Raw genomic sequence first — 18447 nt, 5'->3', positions numbered from 1 at the left:
AGAAGATTTATTTAAAACTTTAAAATTGGCACTTTTATTTCCTTTCTTAACCTTTCCTTTTTTTTCAAATCTTAAGTAGTTAACGATCAGTTACAGAAATCTACCTCGTAAGCTTGAAAAATACATTCAGAGAGGTCTAGAATAATCAGATAACAATTTTACAGGCTGAGCTTGAAGCTCCCAATTACAATTTTTACCTCAGCACTACTGCTCCTTTAAATCAAGGAGAATGGTCTCTCAATTTCTTTTACACCAATAGTTAAAGCATCTTCGTTCTATCAATTTAAACTTAGGAACATATTTTCGAAAATACACACTTTCCAGGCCTATCAAAGGCACAACCTATATTTCGCAAAATTAAGGAGTGTTCACGGTCTTAACTGCTCAAGAGTCTGATATCATTAACATGAAAAGAATGAAACATACTTTAAAAGGGGTAACCAGTACCCATTCTACAAGGCATCTGGTAAAAAAGAAAAGGTTAATTTTACTGGCTGTAAAACCAAAAAAGTGAGGAGGCGAACATTTGCGCTCCTTAAAATGTACACTACCGCTCATTAATTTCAATACACCCAATAACTGACATCTCGTTCTCTGTAGATAATATCTAATACCATGGGTACGGTTGAGGAAGCAAAGGAGTAGTACAACAGTTGTACACATGACATGATTTTTGTTTGTGGTCATCGAGATACAATAGTACACAACAACCAATGTTGTGTACATAAACGTTGTGTGCCTATCGGATATGCTTGTTTACCTATTTGCCTACTGACGCCGCATTTGGTGCATCTGTGTTGTTCCCTGTAGTGATGTGATATCTGCAGCGAACGGCAAACATTGCTACGATACATAACATATGGTTCCTGCATGTCAGTTCCTTCGTGACAGTTGAAGTGAGCACTTCGCTGGTATGGCTCCACGAGTGGATATATCCATAGAAAAACGTGCTACAATTGCAGCAATTAGCCAAGCAGGTTTGTCTATTCGCCAGATTGCGAAACAGTGCAGTGCGTCTATAGGAGAGTGCAATACAGCCTACACACCCTTCACCGCCAGAAGACAACAGGTAGCAATAAGGACATACCACGACAAGGACGATCTCGTAAAACAACTAAAAGTGATGAAAAATATATCAGAATTACCAGTAAGAGAGAAAGATTCCAAACAGCGCCCCAAATTCGTGCAGAATTGGTAGAAATGAATACGACAAAAATATATGTTGCAATAGTAAAGATGAGACTGATTGAAGCCGGCATGAAAGGATGTGTCATAGCAAGAAAAACCCTTCTAAGGCCCATAAATAAACAGAAGAGACTTGAATGGGCTAGGAAACATCGTAATTGGACATCGGAAAAGTGGACGAAGGTGTTATTTACGGATTAACCGAAGTTCAAGATTTTTGGAACCAGAAGGAGAATATTTGTTCGCCGATTGGTAGGGGAAAGGGTATCCCAGCAGTGTGTTCTACCTACAGTTAAACACGGCGGAGGTTCTATTATGGTTTGGGGATGTTTTGTCGAAGATAGAGTTGGCGACATTATGAAAATAGAAGGATGTATGGATCAGAAGCAGTACCACCGCATACTTCAGTATCATGCGGTACCAAGTGGATTGCGCTTAATAGGGAAATGGTTCACCTGACAACAGGATAATGACCCAAAACATCGGTCAGAATACTGTACGAACTACATTGCATCAAAGGAAAAACAGAAAGTACTGAAATATATGGTATGGCCGTCCCAATGGCCCGATTGCAATCCCATTGAAATGGTATGGGATGAAGTGGACAGACGTATCAGGGAAGCTAATATATCCAGCAAGGAACATCTCTGGAACATTGTTAAGGATGTGTGGAATCATATAGATTCATGATACCTAAAAAAACTGATTGACCGCATGCCTCTAGTTTGTGAGGCAGTCATTAAATCCAAAGGAGGAGACTTTGATGAAAGTAAAATATAATGTTTTTGATTGTATTATATATGTGTAAGTTAATATAATTAACTTTTGTGAGAAATAACGTTTGATTTGTGTTTTAAATCTGAAATACCAGGTTGTATTGAAATTAAGGAGCGGTAGTGTACATTAAATTAATTACATTAATTACATTAATTACAGATGGTGAGCCTATACTACAGAGGTGACTAGATGGAGAAAAATATTAAAGTTACAGAAATTAGAAAATAAAAAAATAAAAATCATAGTCACCTCAAAATCAAGTTGAGAGGGAATACGAGAGGGTACCTCACCCTTTATTCCCTGCTTTCGGTTACGTTCTTTAGACTAGTTTCAAATTTACATTTAAAGTTTGAAATTTACATTTTTAGGAAATACAGTTACCTTACTGAAGATTTGAAACCTTCCCCTCGAGCTAGCTTTGAAGGACTATCACATTTTAAACTGGATCTGCCATTACTTTGAGCTGGTGGATCTCCCGAAGGTGGATGAGGCGGCTCCCGCCTCCACTACGAACACACTCTAGACTGGAGCGATCACTAAGACAACCTGGTCCGAAAAGTGCCAGTTTTATCGTAGAGGGGAGGGTTCCAGAAAAGTCTGGGCGAAGGGCCCGACACACCCACATTTCTCATTTTGTAATCGAGAAAATATTAACATTTTGTCATTGGTGAAATTAATGTACAGAACTTCTGATTGGCCAACGCCTTAAGTTGGCGGGAAGAGACAGAAGTATTGATGACTTTTGAACATCAAATACAGGCACTTAACTTTCGAGTTTAGGAAACCTGTACATACAAAATATCTAGAATTTTAATAGTTCATATTTACACCAGAGGGCAAAATATATGTTTATAGCAGCGAAATCTGTTGAGAAGTCAATTTTTTTGTACTAGTTGTTGCAAGGTTTACATTTCAGATGGCATTCTCCAAGGCGCTTAATTTAAACACGCGGTTCGGGTGTACCTCCGGTACAGATAGAAGAATTATATCTTGACTGCGTAAACTGCAAGTAATTTCTGTTGGATTTTCGAGATACTTATAAGATGTTATTGGTTTAAAAACTATGCTTATGTGCTGATCAGCTGTGATATGATATGCGGATGTTGATGTCTTCTGCTGATGGCAGGGTGGTACTGGGTATCCGGTTCGCTGCGTGAAGTCTATCCTGATTTATCTGTGAGAAATATCGATTCCGATTTGTTACTGGGGACTGTACTATTGTTCTATATTTTCACGACATTTATACGTATGCATGGCTGCTTGAATATGTGAGATATGACTTCTTATATGTCAGGAGTTTTTTCTTTGCTTAAGTTTTATTTATTTCATATCAGTTTATTCATTTGAATCTACGTCCTGTACAGGGCCTAATTATTTCTGACCTACGTCAGACACCGAGCAATAAATGAAGGTAAACTACTTTATTTTCATATCCTCCACATTATATTTTCCTTTCTTCCTTCTTTGGCCCCTTTTTGTTTCTGTATCGTCACCGGCCCCACCACCTTCCTCCGAGGGCATTGTGAAGTTATTTATTTGACTTTAGATCGTTGTGTGAGTGCAAACTCACCGGGACTGGATTTCTATATTGCGCGGGTGAGGAAACCCACATATGAACTTTCTCAAATGAATTTTGAAGTATATCTGTGATTACTCTTGGAATCTGTGTGACGTAATTCAAGGCTGAAAACCAGCCCAGTAATCATTTTATGCAACTTCATCTCAACGGTGTGAGGTGCACATAAAAACATATGGTTTCGGAAAAGTTCTAGGAGTTATGTTTCTATGGGTTGTTAATATATTTTCTTTAAGTTTATATACACGGTACTTCCAATTACTGGAACAGTTGTAAGTACTACCGTACCATAAATACATTTTCTACGAGTGTGTTTCTGTGCTACCTTTTTACATCATTCATTTCATATGTTTGCTCCCTTCTTTATTTTAATGAATCTGATGTTGGTAACGACCTGTATGCCACGTAATAACTATTGTATTGTAGTTAGATGTTTGATGTTTATTTGGTAAGTTCCGACGAATCAGGATTCAGGCTGTTTGCCTGTGTTAAGTCGAACGGTCTACGGCCTATTCTTCTTCTTGTTATTATTATTATTATTATTACTATTATTATTATTATTATTATTGGTGGTGGTGGTGGTGGTGTAAAGAAGTAGAGAACTGGAAATAATAATAATGCATTAAAATTACTCACATGTGTTCAGCACTCCACTTTCAATATTTTCATTTCCTGAAATTTAGGATTTTTATTGATTTTTGGGTAATCTTGGTAATAATTATTCATAATGAAATAGGATGGTGTGTTTATCATAGCCATCTTTGTTTCCAGAGGTTTTATGGAATAGATTGTTAACTTTGACTTTGGAGCAAAACATGCAACTTACAGTAGGTGGGGAAAGCATGGAAGTCAGAACGCAAATCAGGGTAGTTAAAAGTTTTGTTTATGTTATTGACATAAGACAATATATTCTCATTGTTTATGGTATGGTGTTGAGAAGAGGGCAAGTAAAGGGGGTCTGGGGGCAGAAGGCCCCAGCTCAAAACCACGAAGCGGCCTCAGGTCTCTAGTTTGGATTGGCTGTCCCCATATGTCTGGTCTATCCAGACCAATGCACTTGTCCAGGCCCTACCTTAACCTGTCAAGACCAATATTGTTTGCAGTGGAATCTAGAGGCCAATGGCCGCTTCATACCTCTAACCTATTAAAATATATTGTCCTATATCAATAACATAAACAAAACTTGTATCTTCCATGATTTGGGTTGTAACTTCCATACTTTCCTGATCTACTCTAAGTTCCATGCTTTGCTCTAAAGTCAAAGTGACCAGTCCTTCCCATAAAACCTCTGGAAGCAAAGATGGATATGATAAATACATCCTCCTATTCATTATGAGTAAGTATTACCAAGATTACCCATTAAATCACAAAATGCTACATTTTGGGACTTGAAAATATTCAAACTGGAGTTCTGAACACATGTGAGTATTTTCAATGCAATATCATTATTATTATTTCCATTCCCATACTTCTTTACCGGAGCCTTATTATTATTATTATTATTATTATTATTATTATTATTATTATTATTATTATTATTATTATTATTATTACCAATAACATTGGTGTTGTTGTTCTCCGTTTTCCCCTGTGTTTTCTGACTCTGCGCATTGTTATTATTTGCTACTGGACTGGGCATTTCAGTTGTGAAGTTAAATTCAATACTGATAATTCACTCAAAGGTACAAGAGGAAGAAACCGTATGGTCAAACAAAGTTTTACCAGTTTTAATTGAGGAGCGGTGGCATGAACAAACGAACTGCGAGAAGCATAAATTAAATTCAAGAACCACAATTTCCGAAATAATAAACCACAAAAGAGTACAGAGTGAGTACAAAAGTGTCAAAAAAATGATATCTTAATATATAAATTAGAAATTTGTTTTAGTTTCTCAACATTCCCAAGTCTGTGAAAAATCAGTTAGGGGCTAATGCGGCTCCATTACACTGACACGTAGTGGCCATATGGTCGCTGAAATAGGAAATTTCAGGAAAAGACTTGAAGAAGGCGAGAACAGGCTCAAAATAATTAATTAGGGCAACATTGTCCGGCACCTAAGTAGTGATTCTAGTCAGACTGTCAGAAGCTATTCCCAAGCAAAGAGAACCAAGAAGGAAAGGGACTAAGCCGGAGGGTCTAAGATAATGAAACAAAAATGCGCATATTCAAGTCAAATGGACGTAGCTTTGGAACAAGCTATATTATGCTGATTTAATACCTCCAAAGAAACTAAGATTGAGGAAATTTTACATCTTAGATGGATTACATAATAAAAACATTTTACATTATAGATGTTAGAATACGCTAACGAAAAATGATGTAGGAAATGACAGAGAAGTCGTACATGGTTAATTCACAGGAAGTGAAACTGTTAACCTCCCTAGAGTAGAAGTGTTAGTTAAAAAACTCAAAGTGGAAATAATTCTCTACGACCTCCCGTGATATCAACCATAGACTACACTCTACGTCTGACCCGCACAACTTCCACTAACCAAAGACGTACGGGTAGTTACCACTTGCTAGCTGCTAGCAGAGCGAACAGCTCTCGCCTCGGCAGACAGGAAGGGGGCGACCTTCTGCAAACCAATCAACTCTGTCCTTTGTAGTGACATTTAAATTCATGGGGCACTGTGGAAACTGCCTTTCTGACGTCACCCCGGTGTTCAAAATCACCAGCCATTCATCCATATGGAACACGTAATGTTTAGGCCTACTCGCTTAATGAAGATCACGAGGGCATCAAATCATATCTTAGGAGGAAGGATATGACAATGGGTATTTTGTTTTTCATGTTCTTCTTGTTACTTAACCTTTACTTGTTTGAACTTCATGATATATTATTGGCAAATTTGAGATGAATTTGGGTACATATTGCCTATCCTGTATGTGGTACGTCTCGAAAAGGAATATTAATCTAATGCATAAAATTTACTTTTACAAGCGTTACCTGAAATGGCGTTCATCTTATTAAAAACAAGTTAATAGAAATGATTGATGGTTTAAGTATAGCCAATTTATTGAATTTTTCCCAACATCTTATTTCATATAAAATGAACGAACCGTGCCTTCAGCAATCCTCCAAATATATTAGTATTTGCATACAATTTCGTAGCGGTCAACTGTCTAAGGTCATTTATATTTGTGATTTAATTTAATTTTGTAATTCGAATTCAGGCCCTTAATTAAAGATGGCAAAACAGAATACATTAAAGAAACAAATGACTCTACGGAGCAAGTTGGTTGCGCAGTTTTCGTTACGTAGCTCTTAGATTGCATTCAGAATGTGGAGGCGTCAAACCCTACAATCAGCAGCCCTGAAGATGGCTTTTAGTAGTTGACCGTTTTCGTCCCAGGCAAGTATTTGGGCTGTGTCTTAATTAAGGTCAGCGTCACTTCCCTCCCGGTTCTAGACCCGTTATATCCCATCGCCTTCATAAAAGCTGTCAGTGTCAGTGCAACGCAAAACCTGTAGCAAGATAAACTCTTTTTATGTCTAACAGATTTGAGAATTCATGCCTCAACGGGGAACGCAGATTTTCAGAGAAAGCCAATACCTTCTTTATTTAATGAGCCTCATTCTTTAAACAACAATTGTAGCAAAACCTAACATAATCAGTTAAATTCAAAATTGTATTCTGGGTAACTTTGAATGCATTTTTACAGCTCAGTTAAATCTAAAGATCACGGTAATAGAACAGTTCCCTGTTTGTGGTGATCTTTAAGTAAACTTAATTATCTAGAACATTAGCAGCGCTGGTTTTGAGCCTTTATCCAAACATTCTTACGATTGAACTCTGTTTGTTGCTCAGATACTGAAATATTAATTCACTTGCTTACGTTCTTAGTAGGAGATAGATTTGATTAATGATATAAAATGTTTGAAATGAATATCGTTTCTTCCAGTGCTGCTGCGAATAAAATTAAATAATTAATTATTCGTTGAAATATATTTCATGAGGTACGTATCTTCATCATCATCTTCATCATCATAATTGGTTTGCAGTGTTGTCTTACGGAAACCTGAGTAGTAATTCCCTTCGAAGGATTCCTTCTCGCTGTTCATTTTGTGAAGAACTTGTAAGGGGCCTATATTATTTCATCTCACATAAGTGCGTTTACTCTATTTTACATCAATATAATATTTTCGGAATTGTTATGTTCCCTACTTTGCAGAGGAAGGAGCATGGATTAATTGAGTTACGATAATTGCCAGGGATTCAGTTTAGTAACATGTTCACTAACTTACCTGGAATGTGCCCATGAACTCGATTAAACAATAACAACTAGTTAACTGAAGTATGAGATTTACTTGAAGTTTATAATTATTAAGACCACTCATATGATGGCATTAGTGGGTAAAATATCGTTCATCTTGTCTACATCTAAACTAAAACATGAGATATTTTCTAATGGTGTGAGTCCAGCTTACAGCAATTGATACAGTAAACGGAACGAGAGCTTTCTTACAGTTCAAACAAGAAATAAAAGAAAGCGATGTTGCTTAATGATGAAAATAGAATTCAGTTTTGTCACGGAGGTTAGCCACATTTGGAAGGGTTTAAAAACATCTGTGATATATTTGCTAGCAATAAGTAAAGTGTGCTCATTTTACGTTGTTAAATACACAGAAAATTTTGTGGTAAGCTATATGGTTTAGTGGCCACAATAACGTTTTCATTCCTTGACCCGAAAATCGGACACGTATTTAACTACACGGGCACAACAACTCGACAAATTTGCTTCATACATATGAAGATTCCAGGGGAAATGGTTTTTAAAACTTTAAAGCAATATAATTCAGAAGGTAGTTAAGAACAGTACCTCATATTTATTCTGTATATGAAATATTATAGGCCTATACTGAACTATGGTGAAAAGTGGCAAGGATAATAATTGCTTATTAGAACAATGGTTGGAAAACACACTCAATGTTTCTACAGGGAAAACCGGGTCTTTGAAAAGACCAACAATGAATAAACGGGGCTGTACTTAGAAATGTAAACCACCCAAAGAGCCGCCTATAGAACATGGCCTCGTATTACATAAATTATTGGAAAACAAGTCACATCTCAACACTACTTTTGAAATCATTAAATTATCTACATTATACAATATTCTCACAGAAATAAACAATGATTTTCTTTTCGAATGCCTCATTGAATGAAAATTCACTTTATTGGCAATTCTGCGTAGAACTTCTGGGATTCAACTCCACAAAAAAACCTTTAAAGCCTGCAGATCTCGCCACTTCTCTTGTGTTATCGGCAATCACCTAAAATGTAACAAGAATGCGAAGTCGTGTCTCAACGTCACATGAACTTGAACTGTAAAATGAAGTAATATCCCTACCTTTACATGCTCTGTCTGGGTACAGGAATTCTCCCTCTGATTGTTGTGCATTCATAGGGCACTTCCTTCGCGGGGGGTGTATCACAGAAGAGTACCAGGGACCATTGTAAGTGTCCCTATGAAATATCATTCGTGGATGGTTCTCTTCTATTCGCAACTCTCTGATGGGCCTTTATTGGAAAGGGCACTTCCTTAGGTAGAATGATTCTAGGAACATGGTCCAGTCTCGTACCATCAAATAGTCAACTTCATTAACGCGAAATGGTGTTGGTTTTGGTCGTGCACTCCTGATTAAGTTGTTCCATCGTTGTTCAAATCAGGAATATGATACAAACTGACCTGAACCTCTTCTTTTCATACACCATGTGCTGGAGATACCTTATTAAGGTGTAATTCCTGTTTCGGCCACTGCACGAGTCACAAAACATTTCAAGGTGGTTTAACATAAGCAGATAATTCAACTTGAAAATAGTGGTCCATAAAGGATACACCGGGCGAGTTGGCCGTGTGGTTATGGGCGCGCGGCTGGGAGCTTGCATCCGGGAGATAGTGGGTTCGAATCCCACTATCGGCAGCCCTGAAGATGGTTTTCAGTAGTTTACCACTTTTTACACCAGGCAAATTTTGGGGCTGTACCTTAATTAAGGCCACGGACGCTTCCTTCCAAATCATAAGCATTTCTTATCCCATCGTCGCCATAAGACCTATCTGTGTCGGTGCGACGTAAAACCACTAGCAAAAAAAAATAAGATACTTCTTCGTTAGCAACTTTTCCAGCTGTAATTCCTGTGTACGTGTTGAAAACTGATTTAGAGTCTGAGAGCCGGTAAATATTGAATAAGTAGAATGACAACTGGCGCTTGTAGTACACAATGTTAGATGAGATGTTCGGTAAAGGAAGATTCCCCTGGTAGTCCATCACTAAGCTCACGACTTCTTCCGACTGCCTGCTTCTGATTTTGGATTTGCGTTTTCGCTGATAAAATGTCTGTGCTTTTAAAAGGCTTACTTTCTTCTCGACTACTAAACATTTCAACTTCCTTTCCAATTCGGCCTTCCTGTCCAACTGTTCCACTGAGAGGTTTCCGAATTCGGTACTTAATGCTTCTAATTTTACTTCATACTCGTCGCAGGAACTGCATGTGTCAGATGTAAGGTAGCCGAACAATGTATTGAAATCAGTAGCGAATATAGTTGTATAGGTTTCGTAACTCACTTGATTCTCACTGAGCATCTCGCAATACATTTCATATATTTTCTTTTAGTTAAGATCATCCGGAAGCTAAACTTTATACGTCTTCTCAGCTGAGTAGTGGCTTTGTCGGCCTTTGAAGGACTTGATATGCTCGCAAATTCTTTCATGAAAGTCCGATGGAAGTTTACGTGGTCGATTTCTGTATTTCCCTCTGCCATCCTTAGGTGCTAACCCACAAAATATCAAAGAGCGCTGAATAGTTTAAGTCGTTGTTTCCTTTATTCCGTGAAGGGATAAGAAGGCATTCTGACATACCAAAACATCAGCAACATTTGCATATTCGTCAGTTCTATTTATTCTCTACGAATACGAAACATGGTGGCACTGAGCTTCATCCACAATCTTCTTAATCCTTCGTCGTGTTTCACCCAACGCATTAAAATCACGAATAATTCTCTGTATGTCACAAGCTTATAACTTAACTAGCGAATGTACCCGTGCTTCGCTACGGTATTCTACATTGTACACGAATATCGAAGTAAATAGTGTACATGCAGTAAATAAGATTGTTTTAAAATTGCATGTCTCTTAGCGTTATCCGAGAAAGAGCATTGGGAGGTCCCCGTACGTTGTTTCCAATGTAAAGTGTTTGTTACGGATTTGTGATATAACGGCAGGCTCACTTGCCTACTGCCATTCACAATCGAGTTGGGAAGTTTACATTATAATTGCAGGCCCCATTGCCTACTACGCGGACAGAATCGATTTGGGGAGTTTTCGTTAAAATGGCAGCCCCCTTTCCTACTTCCAGACAGATTACAGTTGAGGAGTTTCTATTATAATGGCAGGCAATTACCCTACTATCACTCGAAATTGAGTTGTGCAGTTATCATTATAATGCCAGGCCCATTTTCCTACTGCCAGCCAGCTTACTGCCAGTCACACCAAGTTGGTGAGTTTCCATCAAAATAGCAGGCCACTATGCCTAATGCCAGTCACATTTTAGATGAGGACATTTCTTTATAATGGCGGTCACCCTTGCCTACTGCCAAACACAATCGGGTAGGGAAGTTTTGAACAAAACTGCATGCTCACTTGCCTTCTGCAAGTCAAATCGAGAAGGGAACTATTCATTACAATTGTAGATTTTCCTTACTAATGACAGTTACACAGGAGTTGGAGAAGGAACCCTTTCCTACTGCCAGTCAAAGTCGGTGTGGGGAGTACTGATTACAATAGCAGACCCACCCTTTCTCGATCGCTACAAATCGACATCAGTGAATATATATAGATCGACATACGAAAGTATATGCGTGATTACAATATTGAAGACCTTCATTTACAGATTAACTGCTACTAAACGTACGTCATATCGACAAAGGATTATACCATAAGACACGCCGGATTTAGTGGCCTAAATGGCTGGTCCTATGATATGTCATCTATTCTTGGGTCAGATTGAGTTAGAAACGTGGAACAGGGTAAAGGTTTTGTAAGATTATCTCACATTACATTATTTTCGGATAATTATGTGACAGCTACATACATAGCATTTGGCTCACATATGGCTACTGGGTGGGCCAATTTTCGTGAAGAGTTTGATATGAATTATGCATGTGAAAATTCAAAATTGACTGAACATCGATTAATAGAGAAAAATCAAACGTAAAAGGGATACAGATACGGCAAAAAGTCATAAGACCAAGGTTGTAGATCATTCCAAATTGAACGGAGATTGTGCAATCCGTTATGTGATAGGAATTTCCGAAGGTCTGCACCGTCATTAAAATTGCCTGCATATTTCGATATTCTTCGGGGATAAAAAGTGAAAAATTTAATGATCTAGGATGTTTTCCGTTCGTTGCATGCTAAAACGTATAATTTTGTCAAATTTCAATTATCTTCTTTTTCTTCTTTCAGATTAGGCCGCAATCTGTATTTTTGGCGAGGCGGGTAAAAATTAGGACTTTTAGGAAACTAAACCAAAAATTATGCAGATGGTCATTATTACCCCTTAAACGGAAAGCTGTACGAAAATTTCGCCAAAATTGTCAGTGTAGAGGCACACAGTCGTTACGATTTGATTTATATAGTTCAGGAATCTGCTCCATGTAAAACACCGTTTGGGCTATGTCCGCTGGACTTAACCTGCAAAAGTGACCATTATTAATCCTCCGGACGAAAAAATGCACATAAAAAAAAGGTTTAGAGGTGGAATTCCATCAAGTTTGGTCGATTTCCAGTCAGGTTGGTCTTGTTCTGTATATATCGTGGAAGAGTAAAATCACCATTTCGGTTCTCTATAAACCGCCAGTCCATTCCGGAACATGAAATGTTATTTACGTTTAAAACCTACCTTTGGACAGGTGGATGCTAAATATAAATTTTGGTTCGAATGTCTTCAGTAGTTTTCAAGTTGTAAGGAATAGGCTTTACACGCACCCGCTCGTGAGTTAAGTCCGATGGGACTTGTACAGAAAAACGGTCCGTTAATGATATCTCCCTTATTAATCCTCGTATCGAAATTATGCACATGAGAAAAAAGGTTTAGAAATTAATTTCTAAAATGGTAGGTAGATTCAAATTAACGTTGGTTGTGTATATTTTGTGGAAGTGCAAAATCACTGTTTCGGTTTCGTATAAACCCCCAGTCAGTTCAGGGATTTAGAAACAATATTTGCCCTAAAACCTATCAAGGACAGGTGTATTCTAAATATGAGTCTTGGTGGAAATACATCCAGTAGTTTGTAGCACTCGCGTACATACGGCGTAATTAAGGAAGAAAATAATACAGTTAAGAAAGTTGAAAGTAATAGAAAATGGATTATAACTGAGGACAGCCGGATAACGACAAATATGTAAATGCCAAGTGAATGTATTGGAAAATCAAAAGCTGGTGTGAGTTATGGATATAATAAAGCGGTAACAGAGGAGAAATTTAGGTCCAGTGATTCTTAAGTAAACAAATAATAAGAAGGTGACTAATGGTGTTATAACTTAATCTATTCGAGGGCTGTTATAACATCCAACGATATTCCGCCAATATCCCGCAGATAGGCCGATTGACGCCTCTCTTGCCTTCTACTCAAGGAACAACCACGAATTTAAAAGCATGATGAGGAAAATGGCAATACGTTATTTGCCTGCTGGCATGCAGTCAGAGACCTTGCCATGGTAACCTGTAGGTTCGTTGTCGGTCTGTCGGTCACTCAATGCAGAGCATGATACCAGCGGAAAATTGTAAATTTCTCCGTCATGTGAAGAGTAAGGTAAATTATGAACAAAACGAAAGTTGTTTATAATGAAGAGACGTTTCACGTACGGTAAACTAAGTTTACAGAAAATCAATAGTATAAGAGAAAATGGAGGAAAACCATTCTGGTTTTCCTATAAACCCCCGTCTATTCAAAGATTTTAAAATGATATGCATATAGAAACCTTCCCCGGGATGAGTGTACTCTAAATATAAAGTTTGGTTGTGATCTATCCAGCCGTTTCGACGTGATGGTGGAAAAACCATTCTGGTTTTCCTATAAACCCCCCGTGTATTCAAAGATTTTAAAATGATATGCATATCGAAACCTTCCCCGGGATGAGTATACTCTAAATATGAAGTTTGGTTGAGATCTATCCAGCCGTTTCGACGTGATGGTGGAAAAACCATTCTGGATTTCCTATAAACCCCCCATGTATTCAAATATTTTAAAACTATATGCATATCGAAACCTTCCCCGGGATAAAAATCTGGCAATCGACAAAAGTGGACATCCCTCCTTTTCGTCCTGAAGTCTTCATACACCAAAACCATGAGCTTTGTTACGTGACCACTTACTTAGTCAACTGGTATCACTCCTCTCTTAAGATTTTAGAAGTACTGATGTTTCATCTTCTTCTTCTTCTTCTTCTTCTTCTTCTTCTTCTTCTTCTTCTTCTTCTTCTATATTTACCACCTTTCCCTACACCCAGGTGGGATCGTGGAGGGATGTATTAACTACTGCGTGTTTCTGCGAGACCGGTATTGGGGAATGTTGTGTCTATGCGGAGAGGTATTTATTGTAACATATACGAACATCCAGTCCCCGAGCTAAATGAATTAACAGATGCAAATTACATCCCCTAACCAGCCGTAAATCGAACCGGGGACCGTACGAAGCAAAGACCGCAATGCTGAATATTCAACCAAGGAGCCGGCTGAATTAAACATTACCTCTCTTGGTGATATACTTCAATAATATAGATTATCTGTTTCGATTTACGCCAGGCACGAGGCAGATAATCAATTACATGTACAAACAAGAAACAGATAAATGTGAATTTAGCCAAATTCTTGATTAGTAAATCAACTCTACCCAAAGCCAATGTACAGGAACGTTACGGCTGATACGGATTATCGTGCACATTTAGGTTGATAAAATTCGATACCTGTACAATTTTTCTCCTTCTGCAGTTCATTGACAGAGTTTCAGCGTCCGCATCCTAAGATTGTGGGTTGAAAATTGGCGCTAATTTAATAAAGGATGGAAATGAAATGAAATGGCATATGGCTTTTAGTGCCAGGAGTGTCCGAGGACAAGTTCGGCTCGCCAGGAGCAGGTCTTTTGAATTGACTCTCATAGACGACCTGCGTGCCGTGATGAGGATGAAATGATGATTAAGACGACACATACACCCAGCTCCCATGCCAGCGAAATTAACCAATTGAGGTTAAAATGCCAGACCCTGCCAGAAATCGAACTCGGGAACCCTGTGACCAAAGGCCAGTACGCCAACCATTTAGCCGTGGAGCCGGACAATGAAGGATGGAAAGAAAGCCATACGGCTGTCCATGTTGAATGATTTCCGCATATGACACATTCGATGCTTATTAAAAAAGATGAATTAAAAATCAACAACGTGTCTTCAAATAGAGCTCCGGCCGTGCTGCTGTCTGGTAGAATAAAATGGAACGTTCAGCAGCCTAGGTGGGGTCAAATCTAAATGCCTGTACACGGTAGCTGAGTTATTATTATTATTATTATTATTATTACTATTATTATTATTATTATTATTATTATTATTATTATTATTATTATTATTATTATTATTATTATTATTATTGGAAGAAAACTGACAGAGCAAGTTCAGTATCGTTATCGTTATGAAAATCATTAACGTTTTCGCTTACTCCGGTAGAGATTTCAGAGGTAATCGCCAAGATGCGGGGATGCAGAGACTGCTAACACAAGTGCAATCAACAAGAGGCTTGAAGGGTTCCTATGAAATATATCTTGATCTCAAAACGGAACTCGTGACAGTATTGTCTGCTGATCATAGTGTAATGTTAAGGATTTGCCGTTACCTATAGAGTTGTGGACTGGCAGATAGCTTTCGCTTGGAAAAAGTTCCACATATCACTTTTCATGGCCGAGTACATAACATGTGGTGGGGAGTTCTCACCCGTACACAGGCATATGTTTCTGTGGCAAGTGATGACAAGAACGTGTGACAGTGTTACTCGGCGCCAGTTGGCAGTCAACATCAAAGCTGCCGTCATATTCTAGTAAAGCTTGATGTTAGCCACCAAGGCCTGTTCTGCTGTGACGAGGACAGTGGTGAGGGAGAGAAAAATGTAAAATCCGCTCTATCAAAGGAAAACATATTCTCGCGTTGCTTTGCACGGAAGTGCGTTACGTTTGAGCTCCAAATTGAAAGCTCCACTTTTCTAGCACGGCTCTTAATAAGAAACTTACCCGAGTGGTCTCTCCGCGGGATTAACAACTCCACCGTGAATGACGATATGTTGAAATGACAGTTCTATCATAATGTATTACTTTTGCTGCCACAGACGAAATCACATCCGAAATTTACATATGCTGGGGAGAAATGTGCAGATTTTACGTCATATACTTTTCATTTGGAAGCAACATGCGCTGTTTGAAATTGATATGTTTTAATGTTATACAAGCACTACCGATCATGGTCTTCATGGCAGCTACATTTAACCGTCAACAATAGTTAATTATATATCCTCAAGCCAATTGCATATTTGCTTGTTCACTGGCTACCAGTCACGTCAATGAAGGACAATCAGTATTCAATAGTAAATAATTACCTTTGAAAATTTAAAATCACTGATGCCGTAAATGTGTATGATGGGAAGAAAGAGAGAAGAGGAAAGAGCATGCTGAAGGAAATTGAAGTCCCAGTGACAGCAATAATACCATTCAATGCTAGGTTCTTTACCACGTGGACCACCAGCGCCGGAAGGAAAGCAATTCAAACAGGAGAAGATTTGAAGTTATTCTGTATTAAAACTGTTACATATACAAATCTGCTGCTATTTCAGAGGAAGTCAGCAAACGAACCTGAAAAAAAAACCTCCCTAGTTATGTGATTCAATGACCAAAATGTCACGTTATAAATCTGAATGAAAGTAATAATAATAATAATAATAATAATAATAATAATAATAAATAAGAAGCTTGGGAAAATTCTCGTGAGCCTTGATCAACGCTAATTCAAGCATAACTAAACAGTTTTCTGACCGTGTAATTGAAAGTGCTATTCATAATACTGGTGTTCAAAAGCTTCCCCTCCTGACAGATACACTGATGCAAAGGTATTTCTGTAATTATATATTAGTTTTGTGATGTGAGTCCTCTATATTCAGGAGTTTTGTTTGGAACACCTTCGTTTTACTGTAACATGACAGGAAAGAACAGAGAGTGGGGTTAAATCCAGAGATCATTCCCGCCGTGGTAAGGGATCACCTCGACCAATCTATCGTAGAGGATACACTTGATTAAGTTGCTTTCTCACGGATAGGAAGTAATGAGGTGGAGAGTCATCTTGCTGGAACCAATGTTGTACTCTCAGTTGAAGTGGACCTCTTCCATCAAATCGTCTAAATCATTTTGAAGAAAATCCAGACAACATCATCCTCCAAATATAGGTGGGAAAAGACAGGTCCGATAAGCTGCTTCCCGAAAATACCACAGCAGTTGTTTACACCTCAGCGTCTCAGCAGATACTTCACTCAAACTCTATATGAGGGTTCTGAGGAGCCCATAATTAAGATTGAGCCCATTGGCGGTGGCGTTATTTGAGAAATAACACTCATCGCTCCACAGAACGTGTTGAATGAAGTGAGGACTACCATCGAATGTGTGAATAACCGCTGTACAGTAGGAATGGGCGCGATCGAGGCCTGGATTCAAGAGTGTTGTACCTATCGACTCCGAAAATCGGGCCTTTGGCCACAGGGGTCCCGGGTTCGATTCTCAACAGGGTCGGGAATTTTAGCCATAATTGGTTAATTTCGTTGACACGGGGGCTGGGTGTATGTGTCGTCTATAGGGGTCAAATCAAAAGACCTGCATCTGGCTAGCCGAACTTGTCCTCGGACACACCCGGCACTAAAAGCCATACGCCATTTCATTTCAATTTACCGGGGTCGCTTCGCATGAAGCTTAAAGACTCCGTGTTATCCGGATACGCATTGCGAGGCCGCACGGTCTCTTCGCATGAAGCCTCGCGACTCCACGCTGTAACTTGACTCATGTTGCGGGGCTGCTAGTATAACAGATATACAGTACAGTAAATCCATATGTCTGTGGCTAGCACGTCGAAGCGCGGAAAATAGCATGAAATATTATGCATGTTTATGCTTATTTTCCCTTTAGGACTTTTAATAGTAGTACAGAATGAAGTACGGTATCGTTAACGAAGACGACGAGCGTAACGGTGAAGTTGAATTAAAATAAAACGTGTCAAGTCAGAAAGTATCGGCATAGTAGACCACGGGCATTTAATTTCGTCTTTATTTGTCGTGAGCAGGAAATTGATAAACAGATATCGATTGTAAATCATTATGAATTGCACGTTAAAAATGAAAACAAATCTAACATGGGTAAAGCCACTAAGATAATGTGAACATAGATGAAACCATTAAAAATAAACACTGTGAATGAAGCCTTAACCAAACCTGCCATTTTTGTCTCCTACACATGTTGATGGCTATACAGTGCGACAATGAACACTGAATAATATTCGTTCCACAAGAGAAGTTTCACGAATGAACTGCTGTATACCAATGACGCCCATGTTATAATTCGCGCGAGGGTCACCGTCAACGCGAGAACTGATATTGTAGCCTACTATATGTACCCAAGTTTTTGTTTTTCTGTAATCGCAGTTTACATTGGTGATTTTTAAGCGTACTTTCCCAGAATCTATTATTATTATTAGAAACAATAACTGATAATAAATTTATGTTATATTATACGTAATACGCTCGCCGGTGTTTTGTCATAATGTGACTGAAGTTCATATTGGCGATTACTTGAGATTCTGTCATAATATATTATTAATATTATAAACAATATTC

The sequence above is a fragment of the Anabrus simplex genome, chromosome 2 (assembly GCF_040414725.1).
Source record: "Anabrus simplex isolate iqAnaSimp1 chromosome 2, ASM4041472v1, whole genome shotgun sequence".
Lineage (NCBI taxonomy): Eukaryota > Metazoa > Arthropoda > Insecta > Orthoptera > Tettigoniidae > Anabrus > Anabrus simplex.
This window is presented reverse-complemented; position numbering follows the sequence as displayed.